The sequence below is a fragment of the Rana temporaria genome, chromosome 1, assembly GCF_905171775.1.
Source record: "Rana temporaria chromosome 1, aRanTem1.1, whole genome shotgun sequence".
Lineage (NCBI taxonomy): Eukaryota > Metazoa > Chordata > Amphibia > Anura > Ranidae > Rana > Rana temporaria.
Window position 1 is genome coordinate 680,785,452 of NC_053489.1, and position 18,720 is coordinate 680,804,171.

An 18,720-nucleotide genomic window follows, 5' to 3' on the forward strand; every position below is an offset into this window, starting at 1 on the left:
CACTGAAGTTCCACGTCAATAACTCTTGTTTTCAGCTACCGTATATACTCTATACACTCTCTATATACTCTATACACTCTCTATATACCGTATATACTCTATACACTCTCTATATACCGTATATACTCTATACACTCTCTATATACACTCTCTATATACCGTATATACTCTATACACTCTCTATATACCGTATATACTCTATACACTCTCTATATACCGTATACACTCTATACACTCTCTATATACTCTATACACTCTCTATATACCGTATACACTCTATACACTCTCTATATACTCTATACACTCTCTATATACTCTATACACTCTCTATATACCGTATACACTCTATACACTCTCTATATACTCCATACACTCTCTATATACCGTATACACTCTATACACTCTCTATATACTCCATACACTCTCTATATACCGTATATACTCTATACACTCTCTATATACCGTATATACTCTATACACTCTCTATATACTCTATACACTCTCTATATACCGTATATACTCTATACACTCTCTATATACCGTATATACTCTATACACTCTCTATATACCGTATACACTCTATACACTCTCTATATACTCTATACACTCTCTATATACCGTATACACTCTATACACTCTCTATATACTCTATACACTCTCTATATACCGTATATACTCTATACACTCTCTATATACCGTATATACTCTATATATACCGTATATACTCTATACACTCTCTATATACCGTATACACTCTATATATACCGTATATACTCTATACACTCTCTATATACCGTATATACTCTATACACTCTCTATATACCGTATATACTCTATACACTCTCTATATACCGTATACACTCTATACACTCTCTATATACCGTATACACTCTATACACTCTCTATATACCGTATATACTCTATACACTCTCTATATACCGTATATACTCTATACACTCTCTATATACCGTATATACTCTATACACTCTCTATATACCGTATATACTCTATACACTCTCTATATACCGTATATACTCTATACACTCTCTATATACCGTATATACTCTATACACTCTCTATATACCGTATACACTCTATACACTCTCTATATACCGTATATACTCTATACACTCTCTATATACCGTATACACTCTCTATATACCGTATATACTCGAGGATAAGCCGAGTTTTTCAGCACATTTTTTGGTGCTGAAAATGCCCCCCTCGGCTTATACTCGAGTCACATTTTTGCGCCTGATCTCCCGTACTTTGGGTAGCCGGTACTGGCAAGCCGTAGGTCCCCTGGACCCAAATCTTGGCACGCATATAGCCCAACTCTTCCTCTACAAGTGTGCAAAGTTTGCTATCCGGGGACCACCGATTTTTTCATAGTCGGGCACCCCTTCCATAGACTCCCATGTTAAATGGTCGTTTCTCCGTAATTTTCTAGCAAAAAAAAAATATGATTTGTAGACGAAGGAGAGAAGTTCCAGAATAGGCGCGGTATGGAAGTGGTTATTTTCCCAGCAAAAAGATAAGGGGGCAGATCCACAAAGAAGGTTCGGCGGCGTATATATTGATACGCCGCTTAACTTCTAGGCTGCTCCGGCGTATCTTTGTTTTGTATCCACAAAACAAGATACGCCTGAATGGGGGCTAGATCCGACTGATGTACGTCTTAGTACGCCGTCGGATCTTAGGTGCATATTTACGCTGGCCGCTAGGTGGCGCTTCCGTTGATTTCCGCTTAGAGTATGCAAATTAGCTAGATACGCCGATTCTCAGAACGTACGTCCGGCTGGCGCATTTTTTTTACGTTGTTTACCTAAGGCTTTTTTCGGCGTAACATTACCCCTGGGTCTATGAGGTGTACGCAATGATAAGTATGGACGTCGGGACAGCGCCAAATTTTCCGTTGTGTACGTCGTTTGCGTAAAACGTTCGCGAATAGGGCTTTGCGTAAATTACGTTCACGTCGAAAGCATTGACTATTTGTGACGTGATTGAGCATGCGCACTGGGATACCCCCACGGACGGCGCATGCGGCGTTAAAAAAAAAACGGCATTTACGTCGGGTCAAGTAGAATTAACATAAAACACGCCCACATCTTTGTCATTTGAATTCCGCGCCCTTACGCCGACACATTTACGCTACGCCGCCGTAACTTTAGACGCAAGTGCTTTGTGAATACAGCACTTGCCTCTCAAAGTAGCGGCGGCGTAGCGTAACTACAATACGCTACGCCTGCTTAAAATTACGCCGCGCTACGTGGATCTGGCCCAAGATGTGCATTTATCTTTCTTTTTTTTTTACTAAGGTGATCTTCTCACGCTGAACACTCTACAGCAGTGTTTCTCAAGTCCAGTCCTCAGGCCCCCCAACAGGTCAGGTTTTCAGGATTTCCCTCAGATGAAAAGGCTGTGGTGATTACTAAGGCAGTGAAACTGATCAAATCACCTGTGCAAAACAATGGAAATCCTGAAAACCTGACCTGTTGGGGGGGCCTGAGGACTGGAATTGAGAAACACTGCTCTACAGCAACACATGGATTCAGCTGTGGGGTCTGCAATCGGGCCGGACCGAATCTAAAGGTGTTTTATATGACTGGTAATTGTGTGTAATGACCGGCAGATGTGGTGAAAGCGTCACATGGTGTACAGATTTCTAGGGGCGATAATAATAAAACATTCATTACAATAAAAAAATAAAATAAAATCATTTGGTTAAAAGTTTTATTTGTCGGACAAACACATCTAAGTTATATTTTCTATATTTATTTTTTCTGCAGCCCCACAATGATGTCCACTGATTGGGAAAATCCGAGCCGGTATTTATGGATTAGCAGTTTGCGCAGAAAATCCAATTAGAAGAGGGTTAGAAGGGCCCTGACCATAAGAGCTTACACTCTAATAAGGATTCAACTTTATATTGTACACAACGTTCACAGCCTCAAGCTGGGTACAGAATAAGGTGAATATTAACCACTTAAGGACCTTGCCTGTTTTTCAGACTTTTTTTTTTTGCTAGAAAATTACCGTATTTATTGGGGTATAGCGCGCTCCCGCGTATAGCGCGCACCCCTAAAGTTGCCCGAAATTCCTGTGGAAAAACATTTTTTTGTACTTACAGTTTTGGTGTCTTGCGCGGCGTCCATCGGCGGCCTCGTCGGGTCCGGCGTCCGTCTGCGGCTTCGGGTGTCCTCTTCGTCGGGTTCGGCGTCCTTCCCGCTCGTTTCCAGTGCCGAGTTTGAATACTGGGCCGACATATACAGAGTGCAGTACACTCGTGTATAGTGGGGCAGGCTCGGCTACTCTCGCGCTGACGTCTTGTACGTCCAGGCCGTCAGCGCGAGAGGAGCCGAGACTGCCCGACTATACACGAGTGTACTGCGCTCGGTATATGTCGGCGCAGTATTCAAACTCAGCGCGGGTATCAGCGTATATCGCGCACCCATGATTTTTGCCCAAAAAAGTGCGCGGTATACGCCGATAAATACGGTACTTAGAACCCCCAAACGTTATACATTTTTGTTTCTTCTAACACCCTAGAGCAGAGGTGTCCAAACTTTTTTCAAAGAGGGCCAGATTTGATGAAATGAATATGCGTGAGGGCCGACCATTTTGCCTGACATTCTTTGAACCATTAAAGATCGGTCTAAGTGTGTTCGTACAAGCACTAATACACGGCCCAACAAGAATTCTCTTGTCTTTGTGGCTGTGGGTGGTGAAGAGATGAGCTTGGCGTGTTATTTGGATATACAGTATTTATCGGCGTATAACACGCACCTTCACTTTCAGGTGTACGTTTAATAAACCGTGATAAGCGGAGATCATGATGATCACGGCTGATCACTGCTTATCACAGAGCATTGCCGGTTTAATAAACTGTGATAAGGAGCAGAGAACACATTCTTCACTTCACATCACAGCACATGGATGTTTTGTCACAAACGGCCAGTTTAATAAACCGTGATCTGAAGATTTCACAGCTCTTCACCTGAAATATCTCCCTTCCAGATTCACCAGCTCAGAGGTGGAGAATCTGGGAGAGAAGCTGGTGTGATAAGAGGAAGAAGGCTTATTTCTTCCTAATTTCAACACCAGTGGGTTAAAAATGAATATTAACAACAATATACGTGTGTGTATATATATATATATATATACACATACAGTATCTATATAACACGTGTGTGTGTGTATATATATATATATATATACACACACACATATATACCGTATTTATCGGCGTATACGCGCACTTTTTTCCCCTTAAAATCAGGGCAAAATTGTGGGTGCGCGATATACGCCGATACTTGCTTCCCGCACTGTGTTTGAACTTTGCCGCCGATCCCTGCTTCCCGCGCTGTGTTTAAACGCCGCCGCCGCCATATACCGAGCGCAGTACACTCGGGTACAGTCGGCCAGGCTCGGCTCCCTTCTAGGTTATTCGAGAGGAGCCGAGCGTGCCCGAGTGTACTGCGCTCGGTATATGGCGGCGGCGGCGGCGTTCAAACACAGCGCGGGAAGCAGGGATCGGCTCAGAGACAGCGCGGGAGCAGCGGGGAGGACACCACGAAGGCCGCAAACGGACGCCAGACCGGACAAGGCCGCCGATGGACGCCAGGCAAGACACCAAAACTGTAAGTAATAAAAAATAAATAAAATTCAGGAATTTCACATCCAGAGTAGGGGTGCGCACTATACGCGGGTGCGCACAATAGTCTGATATATACAGTATATATATATATATATATGTGTGTATGTATATATATATATATATATATATATATATATATATACACACACACACATACATACAGTATTTACATATATATATATATATATATATATATATATATATATATATATAATCACATGTCTGAAAACATTAATTACATGTTAGTTTCACTTTTTGAATTTGGCTGCACCATAATCTCACAATATCTCACGAGATTACAGGCAGTCCACCCACTTTTACACAGATCTCAGCCGTTTTCAGAGAAAAAACTTCACCTCTGTTCACCATCTGAGAACTGAAGTTCTCAGTTTATTAAACTGGCTGCAGAGGAGATAATTCTCCTCCTGAGAACTGCTGTGAACTGAACTGAGAAAAAACGTCACCGTTTATTAAACGGACACCTAAGTGTGTTCCTCTGAGCACTAATACTCTGCCCAACAAGAATTCTCTTGCCTTTGTAGCTGTGTGTGGTGAAGAGATGAGCTTGGGTGTGTTATTTGGATATACCGTATTTATCGGCGTATAACACGCACCTTCACTTTAAGATGGAAGTTTCAGGATTTTTTTTTTTTTTTTAAATAAAGAACTGTGAAGCAAATACGGGGTCAGTGCCCATCAATGCAGCCTAATTAGTGTCCATCTGCAGCCTCACCATTGTTATGAATGCAGACCCACCGTTGCCATGAATGCAGACCCACCGTTGCCATGAATGCAGACCCACCGTTGCCATGAATGCGGACCCACCGTTGCCATGAATGCGGACCCACCGTTGCCATGAATGCAGACCCACCGTTGCCATGAATGCGGACCCACCGTTGCTATGAATGCAGACCCACCGTTGCCATGAATGCAGACCCACTGTTGCCATGAATGCAGACCCACCGACCCATTCCAGACCTTATTTTTCTGCTCCTTTCACCCATTCACCCCTTTCACACACACATTTAATCTATCACTTTTTTCATTTTCCCATATTAGGCCCCATACACACGGGAGAATTTATCCGCGAATACGGTCCAGCGGACCGTTTCCACGGATAAATCCTCTCAAAGATATCCGCTGATTTCGATGGGATGGAGTGTACACACCATCCCATTGAAATCCGCGCGGAAATCCTCTGGCGATGACGTGTCGCGCCGTCGCCGCGATTATGACGCGGCGACGGGCGCGACGCTGTCATATAAGGAATTCCACGCATGCGTCAAATCATTACGACGCGTGCGGGGAATCCCTTTGGACGGATGGATCCGGTAAGTCTGTACAGACGAGCGGATCCATCCGTTGGAATGGATTCCAGCAGATGGATATGTTGTGCAGCACAACAAATATTCGATCTGCTGGAATCCATTCCAGAGGAGATTTCTCCGCGGAAAGAGATCCGCTGGCGTGTACACACCATAGAATCTATCCGCAGAAACCCATTTGCTGGGATTTATCTGCGGATGGATTCTATCGTGTGTATGGGGCCTTAGTCTACACGTCCTTTCCATGTGTTTTCAGTTTTGGGTCTCATCTGCATTTACATTTGTCTGCATAATATGCATATTAATCATGTATTAACCCATTCATCCACACATTCACTCATTCATTTTATATGTTATAGTTCTGCATTTCTAGGACTTTTTTTTATGGCTAATGGATGATAGGACGCACGTTTGTGGACATGTGGAAAACACTTTCAGCCCTGGTTCACACTGGGTACGATTTGGAACGATTTGAGATGCGATTTGACATGTCAAATCGCATCTCAAATCGTCGGCAATGGCACTGTCCTAATCAGTGCGACGCCGCATCTGCGATTTCAAAAAGTAGTTCCTGTACTACTTTTTGCGATTTCGGGCCGCGATTTACATTAAATTGCGGCCAAAATCGCGGCCGCGAAATCGCGGTAAAATCGCGCATTTTACCGCGATTTTGAATTCGCAGCAGTGTGAACCTAGGCTCCGCCCTATCTGTGTGATACACCTGTGATTATCCTTTTGCCTGATTAGCCAATTAAACAATTAGCTTTGAGGGCGTCTACACAATTGCTTTCTATGTTGAATAGAGTATAACTTTCTTCTTTTGCTACACATAACCAGCTACATGAATAAGCACTGGATGAGAGTGTGAAACGCGTTGGCCCTTTTTCCTGTATTTTTTGCTGTGACATCCATGTTGTGTCCAGTTTTTATTAAAAGGAACACATTTTTATTTTTTGGAGTGCGGCCGTCCCGGTTCTTTCTTATACATTTTTGCATACTATTGTGGTGCCTGCACCCAGGTGTTTGGACTCCACTTTGCAGTTCTCTGAGACCTCTGAGCGGTAAACTTTCTTTTAAAGGGTGACATGTTGGGTATCTATTTACTCAGCATAGCATCATCTTTCACATTGTACAAAAAATAAAAATAAAAATTGGGCGCACCTTTCTATCGTGTTGTTTTTTAACCACTTGCCGACCGCCCACCGTCGTTATACGCCGGCACTTTAAAGATGAATATCTCGGTAACGGCAGCAGCTGCTGCCACAACCGAGATATTCATCTCTTCTGTGGGCGGCCGTGTAAACGATAATGGCGGTCTCCGCGGCGAATTCGCCGCGAGATCGCCGTTATCGGTGGCGGGAGAGGCCCCCCCCTCCCGCCGCTTACCGTAGCCGTCGGTAGCGGCGGAGGCGATCGGGACCGTTCGGCAGCTGAGCGGGGACGAGACTGAAGGAAAAATCTCCTTCGCCCGTCCCCCATAGCTCTGCTGGGCGGAAGTGACGTCAAAACGTCAGTCCCGCCCAGCGTCTTAAAGAAACATTTTTTTTTTTTTGTCATTTGAAAAAATGACATTTCCAAATTTTTTCTTTTTTTTTGCATTTAAGCCCAAATATGAGATGTGAGGTCTTTTTGAGATTTATTTTGGTGGTATTTAATCACCGTTGGGTTTTTTATTTTTTGCGCTATAAGAGAAAAAAGACTGAAAATTCTGTAAAAAAAAAAAAAGAATTTTTCTTTGTTTCTGTTAAAAAATTAAGCAAATTTTGTATTTTTTGTTCAATCTTTGGAATAAATGTGAACGATGAAGTTACGCCGAGTAAATAGATACCCAACATGTCACCCTTCAAAATTGCACACGCTCGTGGAATGGCGCCAAACTTTGCTACATAAAAATCCCCATAGGCGACGTTGCAGAGTAGTGTGGGGGTATTGCAGAGTATTGTGGGGTATTGCAGAGTAGTGTGGGGTATTGCAGAGTAGTGTGGGGTATTGCAGAGTAGTGTGGGGTATTGCAGAGTAGTGTGGGGTATTGCAGGGTAGTGTGGGGTATTGCAGAGTAGTGTGGGGGTATTGCAGGGTAGTGTGGGGGTATTGCAGAGTAGTGTGGGGGTATTGCAGAGTAGTGTGGGGGTATTGCAGAGTAGTGTGGGGGTATTGCAGAGTAGTGTGGGGGTATTGCAGAGTAGTGTGGGGGTATTGCAGAGTAGTGTGGGGTATTGCGGGTTATTGCAGAGTATTTTGGGGTATTGCACAGGGAGGGACGGATGGCTGGATCTGTGACTGCATGTGTCACAGATCCAGCCCACAGCAGCTGCTGCTGCCTCCACTCCCCCCCCCCTCTCCTCTCACACTGTACCGTTCGGTACAGAGAGGGGAGGGAGGAACCGGCGTCATCACATGACGCCGGTTTGTTTACTAGTGATCGCTCCGTCATTGGACGGAGCGATCACGTGGTAAACCGCCGCTATCAGCGCCGATTTACCGTGCTCCGTGATCACGGACATTCCCGTGTGCGCGCCCCAGAGGGCGCACGGGAGCGCGATTCTGGATGGACGTCCATGGACGTCCTTCCAGAGTTAAGCAACCGCCTTGTAGACGTATTTCGTCTATAGGGCGGTTGTTAACTGGTTAAATCATGAAACTTTTTTGTTTTAAATGTGTTTGAAAAATATTGCGCAAATACTGTGTCACAAAAAAAGTTGCAACAAACACCATTTCATTCCATAGGGCAGTGGTCATCAACCCTGTCCTGCAGGGCCCACTAACAGGCCAGGTTTTATGTATTACCTTGGGGAGATGCAGTCTAGAATACGGCAATCACTGAGGAGCAAATTATATCAGCTGTGATGTATTTCAGTTATCTTGCAAACCTGGCCTGTTAGTGGGCCCTGCAGGACAAGGTTGATGACCACTGCCATAGGGTGTCTGCTAAAATAAAGACATATATAATGTTTGGTTCTGAGTAATTTTCTTGCAACAAAAAAAAATGATTTTTACATGTAGGAGAGGAATGCCAGAACATGTACAAATGTGCAAAGTTTGTTGTCCGGGGAGCACCGATTTTTCAAAGCCGGGCACCCCTTCCATAGACTCCCATGTTAAACGTCAGTCTAGTCACAGCGCCGGAAAGATCAGGTACACTGAGGCATGGGGACAGTGAGGCATGGACACAGTGACAGTCACATTTACACAGTTATCAGAGCATTTTTATAGCACTGATCGCTGTATAAATGACAATGGTCCCAAAATAGCGTCAAATGTGTCCGCCATAATGTCGCAGTCATGATAAAAATCGCTGATCGCCGCCATTACTAGTAAAATAAAAAAAAATATTAATAAAAATGCCATAAAACTATCCCCTATTTTGTAGACGCTACAACTTTTGTGCAAACCGATCAATAAACGCTTATTGTGATTTTTTTTTACCAAAAATATGTAGAAGAATACGTATCGGCCTAAACTGAGGAAAAAAAATCTATTGTTTTTATATATTTTTTGGGGATATTTATTACAGCAAGAAGTAAACAATATCGCTTTTTTTTTTTTCTAATTGTCGCTTTTTTTTGTTTATAGCGCAATAAATAAAAACCGCAGAGGTGTTCAAATATCACCAAAAGAAAGTTCTATTTGTGGGGAAAAAAGGACGTCAATTATGTTTGGGAGTCACGTCGCACGACCGCGCAATTGTCAGTTAAAGCGACGCAGTGCCGAATCGCAAAAAGTGGCAGCCCTGGTTCACACTGGGTACGATTTGGAACGATTTGAGATGCGATTTGACATGTCAAATCGCATCTCAAATCGGCGGCAATTGTTGGCAATGGCACTGTCCTAATCAGTGCGACGCCGCATCTGCGATTTCAAATAGTAGTTCCTGTACTACTTTTTGCAATTTCGGGCCGCGATTTACATTAAATTGCGGCCGAAATCGCGGCAAAATCGCGCATTTTACCGTGATTTTGAATTCGCAGCAGTGTGAACCTAGGCAAGGCAAGGTCTTTTGTCCAGCCAAATGGTCCGGGGCTGAAGTGGTTAGATCAAGATTTTATAAATCATCCGAGAGAATAACATAACAAGGGTTAATCTGGGAAAGGGAGGAGCTATTGATCAATTGGAATAGCTAATGAGAGAGGTCATGTGATCAGCAGAGAGAGAGAGGCTAGTGCTAGAGACACATTCATTGGTTGGTATTGGTCATGTGATGAGTGGGCGGGACGAATGGTGACTATATCTGGGTGGAGAGGAGAAGCAGTTGGCCATTTGTTTGTTGGGAGAGGGAGGTGTGCTGTGTGGGGGATATATAGGTTTCTTGTAGGAAAGACCTTGATTGATATCTCAGCATAGATAGAGACAGAGATGACTTGTATCTCAGTATAGGGAGATAACCAACTTGTATCTCCGTCCAGGGAGATTTCTATATCAGAGACGGATCTCAGTCCAGGGAAATCATAAATAGGACTTGGTTGTCTCTTCTGATCTCCTAGATATAAGAGAAGATCCAGAAAGTCCCGTGTTCTGTGTAGGGAGCCTCTGATACTGAAGTTGTATTATTTGAAAGGAGCCCTTGAAGGAAATGTTCTGGGATTGTGAATGGAACCTCCACCCAGTGTATATATATAGAGGTCTATGGGCCATGTGGAGCTCTCGCTGGGTGAGGTCTTTCCCTCAAAGGTCAACCCACTTTGTATAGGTTTGGGGATTGAGGGATAGACTTTTTGGTCTCCTTGTATTTTGAAACAAAATGTAGCAATGCCTTCAGTATCAAAGTTGTGGTCATACTTGGGTTCTATAAATATATATATATATGGTTGTTTTTTTAGAAATTGGGATAAAATGGTGACCGGTCTCTGAATTTAGTCATTTCTGGCTTCATCAGCCTGTTTAGGCAGTAAATACAAATCCTTGTCCTCATCTCACCCCTCCCCATACACACTGCCTTCTCTTTACATATAGTGATGGGTTTAGTATTCAGTTGGGGGAATGGGCTCATTGCCCCCCTGTGTGCTCCTAATTTGCCCCCCAGCTGCTCACTGATCCCTCCCCCTCTACTTCTCACCATCTTATTATATTGTGTCTAGCTACTCCAAAAATGTGGAATACACTTGTTGGTATCACCCTTTTGGTAACAGCCATTGCTTCCTTATAATTTAATACAGTGGAACCTTGGTTTAAGAGTAACTTGGTTTGAGAGCGTTTTAATTTGCGAGCAACTTTTAATTTTGATTCGTTTTGCGAGTATTGACTCGCAAGACTAGCAGAATTCACGCTAAATAGGCCTGCAGTACCTAATTTGGCCTGAGGTACGGGGGCACATGAGCCCATCATTAGCCTGCAGTACCTCATTTGGCCTGAGGTACGGGGGCACATGAGCCCATCAGTAGCCTGCAGTACCTTATTTGGCCTGAGGTACGGGGGTACTGGAGCCCATCATTAGCCTGCAGTACCTCATTTGGCCTGAGGTTTGGGGGGCACATGAGCCCATTATTAGCCTGAGGTACAGGGGTAGAGGAGCTCATTAGCCTGCAGTACCTCATTTGGCCTGAGTTACGGGGGGCACAGGAGCCCATCATTAGCCTGCAGTACCTAATTTGGCCTGAGGTACGGGGGGCACAGGAGCCCATCATTAGCCTGAGGTACGGGGGGCACAGAAGCCCATCATTAGCCTTCAGTACCTCATTTGACCTGAGGTACGGGGGCACAGGAGCCCATCATTAGCCTGCAGTACTTCATTTGTAAGTGGAAGGTGCTATTGAGGGCGCTAAAATTTATAATAAGATACCTGCCTGAATATGGACGGCAGGTAATAGATAATACTAGTGAATCTATTGCAAAAACAATAGTGAATAGTCTCGCATTCAAACAATATGTTACATACATGTGGTATGAAAAAAAACATAAACCATAAATAAAAGATAATCAAATGTACAAAATAACCAAATTCTTTGCCGCTAGGCTGATGGAAAAACACCATATATAAAAGTGAAAATAAAGTTTGTAGTAGGAAATGATCATAAAGGAGAAAATTCTTCTATGGGTGATCATGCAATCAGATTTCCAGGAGGTAGAAAAACAGCCTTCACCAGCTAATTGACTTCACCCGAAGTGCTCTGAATATTCAAATGCGCTTACCACAATGATTGGACCACTTAATGAAAAGTAGGTCTTATGCGCTGAGCAGGTATAAGTGCCTGCACACTATAAGACAGTATCTGGAACGTTGGTTTCAGTAGTAATGCCGATGATTGGAACCACAATAAAAAACAAAAGAGGGAATCTCGTAGTGCATTACCTTTTATTTAAAAACACATATTTTAAAAAAGCCAATTGGCCTCTTACTTGAAAAAGTGCCTGCCTGGCACTAGGACTGCTGGTGTGATTGTCTCATATTTAGGAGATGTCGCTCGGATCCTTCAGAAAAGACCTGGAAGGACTCGGGCTAGGCAGCAGTAGCAGCAGGTGCCGAGATCAGCTGTGTGCAGGCTGACCAGAAGGAAGCCGCCGACAATTGTTTTGTGCTGTGCACGTCATCAGGGGGGCGTGTCTGGCCACACAGGACCCTGGTATTTGTAGGAGAAGCAAGGAAGCCAATAGGATGTGCTAGTGGGCGTGTTTGTACAACACCAGCAGTCTACCGTGTTTCCCCGAAAATAAGCCCGGGTCTTATATTAATTTTGGCAACCTAAAACACACTAGGGCTTATTTTCGGGGGATGTCTTTACTATATGTACAATGTTCTTAATGTGGTTGTAACCCTAAAAAAAACAAAAAAAAAAACATTTTCTTTTAAATCATAATAGTGCTTCTGCTGTGTCATTTATCTAGTGGGTCCCCTGTCTTATCCCCCCTCCCTGTCAGGTCAGAACCTAAAAAGCATCCTAAAATCCATCCTCATAGAATTACCGTATGCAATTACATTTTTAGGAATGTGGGGTGCAGTGTATCTCCCTTTGTGATTTCTTTGTGGGCATTACCTGAACCTTTCTTTCAGCTGACCTGGCGGTCACATTGGTCTCTTTGGGCTCTTCTCTGCTCAGGGATCCCCGCTGGTGTTGGCCCGCTCCGTGCACTGGAAGGGGATGCCGTGGGCATCGGGTAGGTGGAGGGGGAGCCAGTGTCCCGCTGGCATCTGCCCGCTCCGTGCACCGAGGAGGGAGGGGCTGCGGGAGGAGAGCAGACGGGGGAGCCGCTGTCTTACTGGCATTTTCCCGCTCCGTGCACTGGGAGGGGGGGCCGGGGGGAGACGGTGTCCCGCTGGCATCTGTGCGCTGAGGAGGGAGGGGCTGCGGGCATCAGGCGAGAAGAAAGTGGAGGGGGGGAGCCGCTGTCTCACTGGCGTTGCCCAGCTCCGTGCACTGTGGAGGGGGGGGCGGGTGTCAGCCAGGAGGAGAGGAGAAGACCTCCATGGTGGATTAAAACATTTTTTAACACATTTTACTAGGGCTTATTTTCGGGGTAGGGCTTATATTGCAGCCCTCCCCGAAAATCCTGCTAGGTCTTATTTTCGGGGAAACACGATAAGTGCATAGCATATTGCCAAAGCCTTGTATACAAATGCTCGCTCACAACGAATACAGGCAGGAAAACCAAAATGTTCATAAAACGTTTGTTATAAAACTGAGGCATTTCTACCTATCGTGGGGGAAACTTTAGGACTATTTAATGTGGCTGGATTCTAAGAGAGCCTGTAAATTCCTTGCAGGCATCCGAGAATCGCTGAATGCAATTACATCGATGTGATTGGATATATCAATTTTATTATTGATTTTTAAAAGTTAAAGTACGTTGTTAAAAAAGTTAAAAATAAAACAGGTATATTCTATAAGAAAAACAGATATATTCTATAGGATAGAACCATTTAATTAGATAGGAAAACTTGTGTATTCTACAGCATTGATGCATACTCTCTGAAGAGAGATAATGCCACCTAGTGGTATGATCCGATATGTGAACATTTTGGTCAAATGTGTAAAGACACACATTATGCATCAATGGGGTATCTCTAGAAATTGATGTGAACCATAAAGGGGAAGAAGAAAGAGGGGAAGAGGGAACTGCCATATGACGGGGCTTGTTCTATAAATATTGGATTGTATTTACACATATTATTGACCTATATCTGAAAACATTGATGTAGACACTTAATCATTCGCTAAAAAAATATTACGATCTAATTCTATGTTTAACCCTGAAGGGTGCATAGTCTTCATTTTATGTATCCATAGTTTCATTTTGGGGCACACTTCATATCATGTGTTTTGATATTTTGTCAATTCCATAAAAAAGAACCTCATTTGACCTGAGGTACGGGGGCACAGTAGCCCATCATAAGACTGCAGAACCTCATTTGGCCTGGGGTACGGTGGCACAGGAAACAAGCAAAAAAGTATCCTCTGGCCTTTTCGGCACTCTATGGCGCCCCCCCACCTCTGGCCGCATTTGGTATTGCATCTGATTGAAGTCAATGCGGAACAAATTATTTTCATTTCCATTGACTTCAATGGGGAAACTCGCTTTGATATGCGAGTACTTTGGATTACGAGCATTCTACTGGAACAGATTATTCTCGTAATTCATTTGGATAGAAAAATGTACGAGCTTCTCAAGTCACTTTCTTAAGACCATTCCACCCCCCCCGACGCTCTGCAATACCCACTTACGACCATAGAAGAGCTCTGCTCAGAGACTGGGGCGATCGCTCACACATTATCTTTGATGTATGCTGTATTGATAACACCTCAGGGAGATTACCAACTACCGACTTTATTGAAATGGGAGAAAGACCTAGACCGTCATTTCACTTAGAATGAGAAAAAACGGATAATTCAGTTTACACATAAGTCTTCCAGGTGCTCTAAATATCAGGAAACCAACTATAAACTTCTTACACGTTGGTACAGGACCCCTGCCCTTCTACACAAATTATTCCCAACGTCTTCAGACCTATGTTGGAGGTGCCAGAATAGTAGGGGTACCCTTTTACATATATTTTGGTCGTGCCCTCGTATTAGGGGGTTCTGGAAGGGGGTCCGTGAAATTGTACAACAATTCACGGACTGTACGATTCCGGAAGACCCAGCTTTCTTCCTTCTGCACGCAACTGACATTCCGATGCGAGTCTATGAAAAGTCAATTATCCGTCACCTTCTTGACGCAGCCAAACAGTGTATACCACTTAACAGGAAGTCACCCCACCCTCCGTCTATAGCCTTTTGGCTCCGGAAGGTTGACGAAATCGGTCGTTTAGAGGATTTGGTCCTCACCGGCCAAAAGCGACAAGAGACCTATAAAGATATCTGGCAACCCTGGAATATATTCAGGTACTCAATAGAAGGCCAACGCCTCAGAGAGACCGACGCGTCAAACTGATAGTTTTTTAAGTTTTTTTGTTTTTTTTTCTTTTTCTATACATTATCATCAGGTTCATATGAATCATATTTTATAAGAACATTTGGGAAGTGAACTAGGACAATACCGCATTAAAGGATTAACACCTAAACCTCCATGCCTGCAAGCCCCCAACCCCCTCCCCTTCCTTTCGACCCTTCACTTTTCTCCCTTTTTGTCTTTTTTTCTTTGGTTCCTTTCGGGGCCTCTATTTCTAATTTGATTTTCACTTTCCTTAAAAAATAGAAAATTTATATAACTTAAGTTTATGATATCCATGTGGTGCACAAGCTATACTGCTGATTATCTGTTCTTATTGTTGTTCTTTTTTGTTTGTAATCCCTGTGGACCAGTTCCCTTGATATAAATAAAAAATGAAAAAGAAAAATGTAAGATTAGCCCCGGTTCACATTGCTTATTTCAAAGTAGCGAGGTCAGCGCGATTTCAGCTGCTACTTGATAGACATGTGTGTGGCTTCATATACTAATAATAAAGTCCAATAGTGCAGCGCTTCAGTGAATAAAATGACAATAACTCTGGTCTGCAACAAAGGATGTTTATTTCAGGTCATCTGTACACTGCAACATGCATCTCAGGACAGTACATCTTATCGGCTTCTTTACATGTGCTCTTCCAAGATGGCTACTGTGACGAGACCCCCTTTGCTCGCCTGGTTCTGCTCTCCCGACACTCCTCTGCTACTATTGAGTCAGCTTGCAGATTGCAACATCTGATGGTCCAGTCATCCACGGTTCCGGGATCCAAACTACAGCTATGTGCCGTTCAGACCCATTAAGAACAAACACCAGGCAGGCTGTATGTAAGTTCAAACAGGACTCTCTATTTTCAAGTACACAGCACACTTTTATACAGAATTTGGAACATCCCACCCCCAACAACCGCTTTCCTATTGGTCAATTGTAAAGTATATGCAGTCCTCACTCAGGTCCTCCTTAATCATGCAAATGAGGACTTGAAATAGTCAACAGGGATTGGTCCAATAGCTTGGATAGAAAGACTATTATGTGTATTGAGGCAGAAGCCCCAGGGGGTAATCAATGTACACAATAGCCAGTCACAGAATAATGGGACCGTCTGGAGAGTGAGTTAGCCTTAAGACAGGGCAGAGACCCTTTTGACTTAATCAGTTACAACACAGTATTGGCATCACACAATAGAACATGGTATTTCATTCCACATCTTTAGACAGACGGTCTGTCTCTACTAACAGAAGATATTTACACCTGATAATCAAAAAGGCTTTAAACAGGCTTAACACATAATGGAAATGTCTTTCACAATTCAGCTTACTTAGCATCTTAAAAGCAGGTGTCCTTGCATTGAAAAAGCCAACAGCTTGTAATGTCCCTCTCCTGTGTAACAGATGTCAAGTAGAAACACTTTAATATCTCAAGATCCATGACAGCTACTGTGCCCCTTGACCCTTGTCATCACTGCTGGGTGGAGCCAACCTTAAAGTGACAGTACATGTTGAAACCTTCAGGTATAACAATAATCATATAATGCATGAAGTCAGTGGCGATACCCAACTTGATAGGTAGATGGAAGGGATGTCCAAAAATAGCATCAATGGTATAGGAACGTCCAGAACTCACAAGGACCCGTGGTCATCAACAGGAGTATGACCAAAATGCAGAGAGGAAAGCAACAATAGTGAAGCCCGTAGGTAAAAAATTAATAAAAAACACACCGTTTATTGTATTGTACTTACAGGAACAAAACAGGCAACAACACATAAAGGAACTTCGCGGCTCACAGCGTACTTGTATCGGCCAGCCTAACATGTTTCATCCAATGTGGATATCATCAGGGACGTCATTGCCTCCAATAGGCTGCTACTTCTCATGAGATTTGATCTCCCATATTGCATGACAAATCGCTCCAATGTGATGCTAGGCTCAGCCCTCATTAGCAGGCCCCCCGTATTGGGACAAAACAATAGGCCCGGGCAATTTAGGCTGAGCAGCCAGTTTTACAGCAACCGTCCTTTCGCGAAGGCGGTTGGTGACGGGATAATCACGCAGTCGATCCTCCCGCACTGTGATTTTTTTTTTTTGCACATTGATTCATAATTTATTGTGTACAAAAATTTAAATATTAGCCAAGACACTAAACAACCATTTTCATAGCAAGTAGAGTATGCAAGACAGCCTCCGTTAATGTGTGGTGATGGCTCAGGTCACTGGGCTGGATCCATGCACTCCGCACTGTGATTTAAAGGGGACTGCACTGTAATGATTACAGCCTTCCTTTACAGTGCAGTTCCCTTTTCATCACAGTGTCCCTACCAATCACAGCTCCCCGTTACAGTGCCCAAAGCAGTCATGCCCCTCCTTTTTTCTCTGTAATCACAGTGGCCCCTAACAAACGGGTCATTACGGGAGACTCCCGCTCTCTGCGCAGATCTCCAGCTCCTCCCGCCCCCTACTCTGCTGATAGGATGACGTCATTGGAGGGGTGGGAGAGCTGGCAGAGCTCTCCCCCTCTCTCAAGCACTCTGTATATCAGATCTATGCAAGTAGATCACTCTCTCAAATAACGATGGGGTTGGCTTTAAATGCATCTTCCCCTGTGTGTATATATATGTGTGTGTGTGTGTGTGTGTGTATATATGTATATGTATATATGTATGTATATATGTATATGTGTGTATATATATATATATATATATATATATATATATATATAGTTGAATACCCGACGTTGCCCGGTCTTCCTATCTTAACCTTTTGGGGAGGAAAATCATAGTAATATAAATATACCCATCTTTTATATAAGGGTGTAGGTAAGGGTTAATGTAACTGTCATATATTTTTATTTGGCATATAAGTAATATGTGTACCAGGTATTATTGAAATATCTCCAGGCGTACAGAAGTTATGTGGCAACGCCGGGTATTCAGCTAATATATATATATATATATATATATATATATATATATATATATATATATATATATATATATATATATATATATATATATATATATATATATATATATATATATATATATATAAATAATAATTGATGATCTCATCACGTGCCGAACTTAAAGAGGTGGTTCACCCTTATTGACAACTTTCCATCATTAAATTAGTCATAGTAGCGCGAGCTACAGTATGCCTGTATTTATTTTTTTAGTCCGGTACTCACTGTGCAATCCTAGCGAGACGATTCCGACTCCTGGGCGTTCCTATCCAGAGGCAGCATGATTGACGGCCGACTATGGCGCGTCACGCTTCTCCGGAAATAGCCGAAATAGGACTTGGCGCTTCACGGCGCCTGCGCATAGTCTGTGCGCAGGCGCCGTGAAGAGCCGAGACCTACTCCGACTA